Source organism: Actinia tenebrosa, unplaced genomic scaffold (genome assembly GCF_029948245.1).
Source record: "Actinia tenebrosa isolate PJP-AT-01 unplaced genomic scaffold, QUT_ActTen_1.0 PGA_scaffold10__47_contigs__length_13832649, whole genome shotgun sequence".
In the NCBI taxonomy this organism is placed as follows: domain Eukaryota; kingdom Metazoa; phylum Cnidaria; class Anthozoa; order Actiniaria; family Actiniidae; genus Actinia; species Actinia tenebrosa.
In genome coordinates, this window is record NW_028292570.1 from 112,283 (window position 1) to 123,253 (window position 10,971).

Below are 10,971 nucleotides of genomic sequence, written 5' to 3' on the forward strand. Positions count from 1 at the left end.
CATGCAATTTCTCTCGTTCTGGTACACGCACCGTACTAGCTAATTTGTTGCAACAATCCGCAATGTCGATAATGCACATTACGCGCTTGTATTTTAAACATCAATTTTGAGGAATTTAAAGAAATACAAAGGCGTGTGTGTTCTTGATTAACGGAACAAGAGAGAAGTGTTAGAAGAAACACGACGTGTACTGCATGTGTTTCTAGTCGCAGCGTTATTTTAACTGATGTAAGTGGCCAATAAGAAACATGTTCCCATAAGTAAAGCCAAGAGTTTAATTTTTTTTCCCTCGGATTTATTGCAGAAATAAGTAGAAAGGAAACCAAAGCAAGGCCAAAATACTGAAGATGAGTGGCCGAGACCTGAATGAAGACATTGTAAATAGACATGAGATAAAGATAGCAGAGTTGGAAAAACAGCTACAGCAACTTAAAAGTGATTATGAATGCTCTACCAAGGAAAACAAAGAGCTACGACAGCAAGTTGGTGACTGCTTTACCAAAATCAAACAGCTTGAAGAGAAGAAAGCAGATCTCAAGGACGAAGTGAACGAGGTCAAGAAAAAGATAAAATTGTTGCAAGATGAAGTGAAATATTTTTCGACCAAATCCGCCATCACTGACCTAAAAAAGAAATAAAGGAAAAGGACGCTCGAATCGATCTCATGGAAAAAAAAATTTAAGAAAGAACTAAACGATGTTAAATTACAAATGGAAAAAGAATCCGTTAAAAAGGACAATCGAATAAAAGTGTTAGAAAATGAAGTGAAATATTTTTCAAGCAAATCCGCCATCACTGACCTTGAAGAAAAAATGGATTCCATGGACAAATCGCATACCGAAAAACTAAACGTCGTAGAAATACAAATGAAGGAAGAACTAAAGGAAAAAGATGCAAAAATTCAGAGTATGTACGAAAAGCTGAATTCAAAAATGGATAATATGAAAAAAGAAATAATTTTTTTTAGTAAATGATGTCAAGAGAAGGATGCTGAAATTGAAAGGAAAGGAAAAGATTTGGACAAATGCATGGCTAAAATTGACGATCTTGAAAAATCTCGAAATACTCTGTACATTGGTCAGCTGTGTGCGAATGTGATGGAGGCAATGTATCGGGAAGTCTTGCCAATATACTTTGAAAAAGGAAACGATTACCAGCAGCCACATCTCGGAGATATTAATAAAAACATTAACAAGCTGTGTAAAACTGAAGAGGATAAAAGAGAAGCTCAAAGAAAGTGGAAAAAATTGCAAACCGAGAAGATTGATCCAGATGAAGATAAGGTTAAGGAAGTAGTTGACTTCATGGAAGAAATGTTGGCAGAGAGGAACGAAGTGGTCCATCCTCCTTTGTATGAAGAGGAATTGGAGTATATCGAGGATATTGCAAGTAAGCTACCAGGTCAGCAACAGCAACAAATACAAAAGGTGATCCAAATTTCTAACACAATGTGATGCCTACACACTTTGTTGGCATGGCATTTTAGAAAAAGAAACTTTACGAGCTTAAAAATGCAGGCAGGGGTCCTGTATATATATAACTTCTTTCCTTCGGTGTTTTCTCTGAATTTTTTTAATGCTTACATATATACGTTTTTATCAATTTTTATCAACTTCTCAGCTCTTACTTCAATTTTACTCTGGAGGACATAACGCATTCAACCGACAACGCAAATCAAAAGCGCGTAGCCACAAAATTGGTCTTACTTGGTGTTGCAGGATGTATTGTATTCTGGGTTATGGTTATTGTATTGCAGGGTACTGTTTAGCTCCAAACTTATTGTTCTCGGTTATTGTTTTATTGTCTTCATGGCTCAGGTGCCCTGCAACACCAAGAAAGAGCCAATAAACTCAACAGAAACACTTCTTTAAATTTTTAATTTAAAAACCCATTCGTTACGATTGCTCAGCGAATCATGCACCTCAAAAAAAAATCATAGATACAATTTTTCTCATTTTTGTTTACCATTAATATTAGGCCTTGTGCAAACATGTATAAAAGCTGTGCGCGCTTGCCAGGCTATAGTGCGCACACCACCCACGCCGATAGCTTTTAAGCTGTGACGTATTTCCGGCAACTGCTCACAAAATTCTTTAAAACCAAGCCAAACATTTCTCCATCTCTTAAAGACCCATTGCCACTTACCGTGATGCACCGCGGTCACAGATGAATTTCGTGGTCCATGAAATTCAAAGATTCATATATTGAATAAGAACTTCATATTAAATCCTTTTCCGACATAGCACTAAGGCACAATTATTATTCTCTTACATTCTTTTAAGAATTTATTCAAAAGGTTGGAATTGTTTTTTCGGTGGTGACACGATTCAAAATGTAAACAAATTGTGATGCATCACGGTAAGTGGCAATGGGTCTTTAACGTCTACCTGAAAATAAATATAGAACTTTGCACAACAAATCCTGTCCTGAATTAAAAGTAAGATGAATTAAAAATCTTTATAGTTTTTTGAGCAATTCGGAACTGCTTTTCGATTCGGACCCGCAGGAAGTCTTTTTTTCCATGCACGATTGACACTTAAAACTCTATGAAGATAAGTTTTAAATAGGGTTTAATTTTTAAATTTCATATATAAGCAGGCAGCACTAAAATAGTCCGAGAGAATATTAAGAATTGCAGCTTATGTTTTTAATAGAGTGCAAACCATATAACCGTGCAATAGCACAAAAAACTAAAGAGCACTAAACACATCTATTTCTTTTGTTTTCAAGTGTTCCCGCAAACTAGTACTATTTTGTTGTTGTCGTTATTAAGCTAATGGTTGCAAGCATTAGAGCAAATTTATATCTATATAGATTAAAGTTTCAATCGTTTCATTGGTGCTATAGACCTAATCGGCTAACGTGTTGCTATGTACGTTTCCACCCAATTCAAACCACATGGGACTAAGTTTCATTGCTCGTTATATTTTGGTTTCACAGTTGAATTCGTAGAGACAAACGCTTCTATTCCCAAAAGGTTTGAATTGGATGGTAACGTACATAGCAACACGTTAGCCGATTATGTCTATTTCGTACTAATTAGTTCTGAGTACTAGAGTGAAGTCATTAAACCCGTCAAATATATATTAGACTAACACACATTAGTAGAACAAAAATTCCATTGTTTTCTTTTGTGTCTATTTGACCGATTACACATTGACTAGTACTGTTTTGTTTCAAAGGTTAAATGTCTTCACTCTATACGAGACCAACACTCAGGGTCTTAAAATATCTGAGTAGAAGGACCTGCCTTTGCTCTAAAAATATCTGCAAACGGTTAGACCTTAGCCTTGGATCGGATAACCACGTAAAATGGCGGTCCCGTCTCATTCAGAGACGTTAAACATAGAGGGCGCCACAAGTTTATCAGTTACAACTGTCACGTGTCACCCTCTCTAAACAAATTTGTCAATTCCATTTTTGATTTCATTTTCTACGTATGCATGCTTATATAAGTTTTTCAAATCAAATTATGAATATTAAATAGCTAAATATAGTTAGTCAGCAAAAAAGCCGGTAGCCGAAAACTAAAATGAATCTTTAAGGATCATGGGTAATAATTTCAGAGCTTTTTTATGCAAACTGCGGCTGTTATATCACAGCATGGGGCAATAATCACAACAGAGCCCTAAGCTACACCTGTAGCAAAAGCCCAAACATCGAATTAGAATTTGGTAGTTGATTTTTAAGGAGGGAGAATAACCTGAGAACCCGGATCTAATTTGTTAATAAGATATTTGACTATAGGTTTACCAGGGACGAACTTAGATGGGGCTATGTATGGGACCCTCGTAGTAGGCCTAATTTCGACTTTTAATTCAGTTACACACACAAATTTCGTAAGATTTTAAAGTCCAATTTTCTAAAATGAGAAACGAAAATTCGGTGCTATTTTCCGTACCTTCCACACTACTAAAACTTTTTTTCTTCAAGAACGAGTTACACATACGAATACACTGAAATTTCAACACTAGATCTCGCGGGTTTGCCCCCTCAATTCCTTCCTGGGTGCGTCCCTCTACCAAACTGTATATTGTTGTTTCTAAGGTTTTTATTTAATAATTACTAGTACAAGACTAAAAAAAACACTCTTGCAAAAAGGTTAGCTAGCAGTGTAAGCCCCTTGTGCAAGTCACACTAGGCTTAAGCCATGTAATTTTTCATAGTTTTGATCGTCTGTCTCAGAAAAAGGAGACGTTGTAAATAAATAAGGATCACCAAATGAAGTCCAATAAAATCGCATGTCTTCTTGTGAAATCTGTTCTGTGTTTTCTTGCACTATCATCTATTATATTTTCATTTGTGAAGAAAAATAAAATTGTTTCCAAAATCAAAGTTGCAGTGGTAAGAAATGACGTGACGAGCTATTATAGTGTACTGTCCTCTCACATACGGCTGTTTGGTCTAGGGATTTGATTTCTAGACTCGACATTAAAGAAAAGGAAATGGTTATCGTATGAGTGGGAAACATACGGTACTGACTTACAGCACGTACACGGTGCGACATGCCGTAACATTGAAATGACTTCCCATAAGAATGGTTATGGTATGGGTGGGAAACATACTGACTTACAGCACGTACTGGCGTACGACATGTCGTAACATTGAAATGACTTCCCATAAGAATGGTTATCATATGGGTGGGAAACACTTTCAATGTATAACACACTTGATGTTACTCGTTTTCTGGTTACTCTGTTTACTCTTTACTCATTACTCCGTAACTCGTTTTAGTAGCACCCTATCGGTGTATGGGAAACGTACGGTACTGACTTACAGCACTTTCAAGGTCTATGGTATGCCGTAATATTGAAATGGCTTCCCATAAGAATCGGTTAGCGTATGAGTGGGAATCATACGGTACTGTCTTAAGCCCCTGTCACACGGTACAATTTCTCGTGCAACAGAGACAAGTTGCACGAGCATTTCACACCTAATTTTTTTACAAAAGCTGTTGCGGAAAGTAGAAGTTGTTTCTACTATCCTCAGTGGTCTCACTGGTATAAATGTATGAGAACTGATTAACATATCAATCATTCCACTTCAAGCCTGCCACGGCTCGGACGTGTTCCTTCTAGCTCAGGCTTTACCAAGACTTCGAGCTTTACTGAGGCTTTGAACAATGTCTAATACTCTGGAAGTACCGCAGGACAGGGTCGTCGAAGCGCTTGGAGCTGTCCGAGGCAAACAAAATGAAGAACCAGTTCAAGATATCCCAGGAAGATTTCACCGACCGAAGGGGCAGACTCTCCAGCGCTTGTTAAGGCAAATATATTTTCCCTTTTGTTTTTGTTTTTGTTTTATTTTCATATTAAACTCCGGTCAAAAGAAAAAATTTTTTTGGCCTTTCGCTTCGTGTGGTTGTGTTTTAAAACGGAGTAGTGGTGTTTGTGGAAATAAGTTTTGCTTTTGCCCCGTGTGATTGTGTTTCAAAACCCTCGAGTGGCGTTTGTGAAAAGTTTTGCTTTTCGCCTCTGTGGTTGTGTTTTAAACCCTTGAGTGGCGTAGTGTGGTCTTAGGGCGAATATTCTTTCGATATGTTCTTCGCGATTGTGAAGCATTTTACATGTTTTTCGTTTGTAAGTTTAATAACGATATTTGTGTGGTGGTAATTCATGCACCCTAAGTTGTTCAAAGCCTTTTGTTTGCTTTGCGCACCGTTAAGCTTTCGCGGTCCCTCGTGCAAATTATGCACGGGTTTTTCCTTCGTTTTCCAGGAGCACAAGGCTCTCTTTGGAGCATTCCATTTTTGTGTAGCTGCGATAAAAATTGCTGTATTTCGATATTGGGTCTAAAAAGTGTTTGCCCTCCCGATCTAGGATGACAGTTTTGAAAGGGAGTCTAATTTCCCAGTCGGATTACTGGCGCTCAAGACTGTCATTCCCTGAGCCACTTCCTCCTTATTTATTGTTTCTCTTTTTCGTTTTAGCTTGTTTTTCCATCGCAGGAATAGACTCGGTTCTCTGTAGTCTGTTCTTCGCCCGTCAGTGACAGACACGCCGTCATTGGTGTGAGAAGTAATAATATATTATAGGGTGACCAAGTGGATGTTGAACGGCAAGAATGATGAAACTCATTGCAGGTCTTTTCCAAGATAGATCGCAGGAAAATAAGTGAGACTAAAACTAAAACTTGAACTAAACAAAAACACAACTAAACAGCACCAAATCTGGAGCAGAACTGATTTACATGTACTTCAAATTACGAATACAGTTGCGTGATGAGTTACATCATCATTCCAAATATGGCTAGTACAAACATAACGCAACAAACTCGAATAAACCTTCAACCAGTATGTTTTCAACCAGTTTGTTTTCAACCAGTTTGTTTTCAACCAGTTTTCAACTTGGTTACAATAGATAATATTAGTTATCTAAAATATTAATATGAATTAATCTTTATCAGACTGATAAAGTAATCAGAGAATCTGATGTAGGAAGACCGCGTTTTAGTACTGAGCCTTTTAATCCAAAGAAATCTGGGGTGAAATTGTCAATTTGTACATGTATGTATTTAACAATAACTTATGTGCACTTTAAAAACAATCAATTTATTTTGCTCAACATATTTTACATTTAACTTTATACATATTACATAATTATCGTTTTAGTTGTTGTTAGAGCGAAGTTTTAAAAAGTGTATAAACTTACCAATATTAGCTTCATCCACAGCCACAACTCTTACATTTTTAATGGCTTTAAACCTTCGTCGAACGCCATTTGGAATTTCGACTGCGACTAACCAATCAGAAGCTACTTCCCGGTCGGGAAGTAGCTTCTGATTGGTTAGTCGCAGTCGGCTCTGGGTCAACGAGATTGATGTCACCTTTTGTGAAATTCTTGGGAAAACTTTCTTGTTACAGCTTTCACGCGGAACTGGTGATTGGTCTTGTAGCTTTCGGTTTGAAGGAGAAGATAGGATTTTCACCGGGTTGTTTGTCCAACACATTCTAAAAATGACCAACAAGCAACAACTGGCTCTTGGTAATGCGGCAAGAAATATGTCTCCTGATGAACAGGCAATCGGTCTTATCACAAGTTTGGTAGCACAACCGGCAGTGAATTTAGAGTCTTTAGAGATTACAAGGCATACAGGAGAAATCAGCGAGTTGAAAGAACAACTCGAACAAAGAGACGCCGAGATAATCGAGCTTTGAAAAAATGTAAAGCAACTCGAAGAGAACAACAATAATCTTCTCATAAAACTGGAAGCAAAAGACGAGGAAGTGAAGATTTTGAAGAAACGTATACAACTACTCGAAGATGAAAAGAAAATCCTTAAAGAGGAATTGGCTGCCGTTCAGTTCAAGTTGAAGAGCATTGAAGAAGAAATGAAAAACCTACAACAGTCTAGGCAAGACGACGAAGAAAAGTCCTCAAAAGTGGACGAGGAAATGAAAATGATTCACTACGCTTTAAAAGAGATCAAAAAAGATTTAGCGGCGACTAAATCTGAGAATGAAGTGCTAAAGAAGCAGATTCGTCATCAGTCTCGGTACGTACCCGGTGCTCTTCCACTAATGCCTGTACCAGCGAGTGAAGACGCGAATGCTTTGAAAACTCTAGGAGAAATGTGCCTACAGATTCAAGCTGGGTTCTACAAGAAAATCCTTCCCGGCTACTTCACTCCCATAAGGAGTTACAAAATTGCAACTCTGAAAAAAGATATTGAGAAGCTTTCTAAAACAGTAAACGAAAAGGCTGAAGCTCGTAAACGATGGGAAGACCTCAAATCCACTCTACAGTTGAGGGAGGAAGATTTTGAAGAAGCTCTTGATGCTCTACAGGAAGGATACAACCGAAGCCACGATTTAAAACCACCAAACCTAAATGTAAAAGTGCTAAAAGAATCGGCTGAGTTATTGGAAAGGCAAAATATCTTGAAGGGATGGATCTCTCTGGAGCGAGTCAACGGTCTGATAGATATTTGGAAAAACCTCGTGGACTGTGGTGAAAAAGCCTGAACACTTATTGCAATATCTGACTGAAACTTTGCTACGTAGTAAGCCAAATCTCAAGCATTCGCTTTGGAAATCTGATGGGATAAAAGAAAACGGGAAAGACCGCTTTTAGCAACATATATAACGCTATGGATAGGAGATTGCTGGACAGTTTTTCATTGTGATCCTTAATACAAAAGGAATGTCTGTAGTTTAAACCATAAACTTGAACACACAATTTCTAATTCACCATATTCACTAACTAGAATAGAGATACTAAATAGAAATGCCTTGTAAATTAGTATTAGAATCTCGACAACATGGTACTCGGAATCGCTGAAGTTTTACAGCACACGCGCGGGAAAATCGACAAATATTTTCTAGAACTCATTAGATTTGGTTTACCAAAGTTCATCTTGTCAGAGTAATCCTTCGTCACGGTAGACACACAACGTTCGATTCATTAGTGTTATGTTTTAATGGTTATAAGTCTCAGCCTGTTCGATTTTCTAGAAATTCTTATTATTGAATTGTAACCGCTGCGCAGTTGCGCCTCTAATTTGTGCTGATGATGCTATTCTGTTTTCAATATTACGTTAGTAGATTTAGGGGAAATTCTCGAATAAAATACGACTTGTGATCTGCAGAACTAGTTTATTGAAGGCAATATGAATGTAATTCAAAGGGTCATTTTCTGCAAACCTAATACTAGACATGTAAGAAGATAGATTATGATATGATGCGGACTCTTGCTGACAATAACCGAACCTATTTTTATATTTTAAAATGTTTACTTCTTGAAAATGAAACTTCTCCAAAAATGCAACCTTGCAGGCCAAGATAGAACTAGGAGGTTACAACTAGAAGCCAAATCATTTGATAGAATCTCAATATATTTTTCTTGGAATAGCGGAAGTTTCTATAGTCTCCTAGCAGCAGCCCTAGCTAAATTTTAAAACCACTGTAGTGCGCCCTAACTTTTGCCGATGATGAATTCAATGTCTTATTATTTTTTCAAGGCTAAGAAAAATGTCATTATTGATTTATTATGATTTTTGTTAAGAATAGTGATCAGTTTCATTAAAAAGAATATAACAACCTATTTTTCAAAGCCGGAGATCTTGTTTTTAAGAAAAACCCAAGTAATGGAAAACAACTTAAGTTTCTGCCTATGCTGATGATAGCATTTTTCAAAATAGTGATAAATGTGAATAGACAGCTATGGAAACGTAGAAACAATCGTGTGGGCGGCAAGGCATTTGATTGGATTAGTGATCAGTTTCATTAAAAAGAATATAACGACCTATGGGTTAGGGTTAGGGAAACAATCGTGTGGGCAGCAAGGCATTTGATTGGAGAGGAATGGTTCTATAATTGTTCTGGCAGCCGTATTGCCTAATGAAATATGAGGAAAGAAATAATAAGATGATAAGATAAATAAGATTTAACAATGGCTCTTTACATCAGAGAGCCGGTTCTTCATCCACTGAAATTCCAATTAATTTTTTTGTTGATTTTTTCGGAGGGAGAAAAACCAGAGAACCCGGAGAAAAACCCTCATATCACAGGAGAGAACCATGCAACAAACAACTCTATTCACATACGACACCGAGCCGAGCGCAAAATCTGTGATTCTTTCATTCATTCGGTTAACATTCTATAGTAATGCTTTTTGTAGAATCAGAACTGATCAACACAACAATTTCAGACAGAGAAACACGTACAGCGCGATGCGCAAAAGTATGCCCGCATTTATTTTATAGCGGTACAGTATTAAAACGAGACATGCCATGCCGATAGCCTGTCTGGGGTGATATCCAGCCTCGAGAGTAAGTATGGCTTCAAAGGAAGCTTCATTCGTCTGTACAGAGCAAAGTCACTGCCTATTTTAAAAAGTAGTTGTTACTGTACTCAGTTTTCTCTGTTCCACTGTTATATCTACAGTCCTGTACTACTGTATAATTTAAAGTTTTAAAGTACTACTAAAGTTGAGTTATAACAGAGCTCCAATAGCATCAGAAGTTTTAGAAACATTATTTAAAAATACAATATGCATTATTGCACTTAATTTGTTTAGTAGTTTCGTACTTATTAATAAAACACGTTTTTAACATATTTTTGACAGCCCGCTTAACACGGCCACCCCGTTAAAGCGGCCACTTTTGAATGTCCCTTCGGTGGCCGGATTAACGGGGTTCCACTGTATAGCTTAACTGTAACACTGGTTTGCCAGTAACCATCTCATGGATGGTTGAAGAACTTACCTCACCATCACATGAAAGTAGATCTTAAGGTAGTACCGGATCTTAAAAATTCTTCAAAAATTTTTTTTTTATTCTGTCATTTGAAGTTCATTGCTAGGGTATTCAAATAATGAAAAAAGAGAAGGGGGTCACCGTGTTGGTTATCGAGATATAAGGCTTCAAAAAGGAGGGATTTTTCAGTTATCCGCGCGTTTTTGCCGAAAATCTGCCTCCTCTAATAAATTCGAATTACCTGAATCGATTTAACAAAGAAAAACAGAAAACTGTTTTAAACTATAAGTGTTGAGTCTAGAAAACATATCTAGATAAAGAATCCATCACATCTTTTGCAAGTAGTGTGAAAAGTTAATTCTAGAAGCGAAATTGCTTGTAATTCGGCGCAGTTATATGCGTGTGTAGTTGTAAAAATATCGAAAATTCATGACAATTTTAACTATAAATTTTTTTTCTTTCCGCACTAAATCCAAAGAATATGATATCTAGCTCCGAATGAAAAGAAAAAAATGGGGGTCACCGTACTAATAGACGAGCTATGAGCGACTAAATCCAAGTTTTTGGTCAAAAAAAGCAAATCCTGTCCGCGTGGGACTGGGTTCTAGTACATTAACCTCCGTCTGAAACATGTCCAATCGTCTTTGTAATCTCCAGAGAATCCAAGACGTATTTCGAATTGATCTTGAGAATAACATGTCAAATTCATTTTTTGTTACTTCATTTTTATAAAGTTATGAATTTGTTGTTTTGAGTCAAGAGTGATCAAGTCAGGCA

General features: G+C 37.0%; 1 pseudogene across 1 annotated transcript in view; it reads left to right on the forward strand.

Annotated features, from left to right (window-relative positions):
* The window catches only part of LOC148912625 (uncharacterized), a 32,065-nt pseudogene extending 31,244 nt beyond the window's left edge, over nt 1-821 (forward strand). The window contains exon 5 of the transcript XR_016119186.1: nt 305-821. The product of XR_016119186.1 is annotated as an uncharacterized LOC148912625 (transcript). The remainder of the gene's footprint in view (nt 1-304) is intronic.
* Nucleotides 822-10,971: the final 10,150 nt, after the last annotated feature.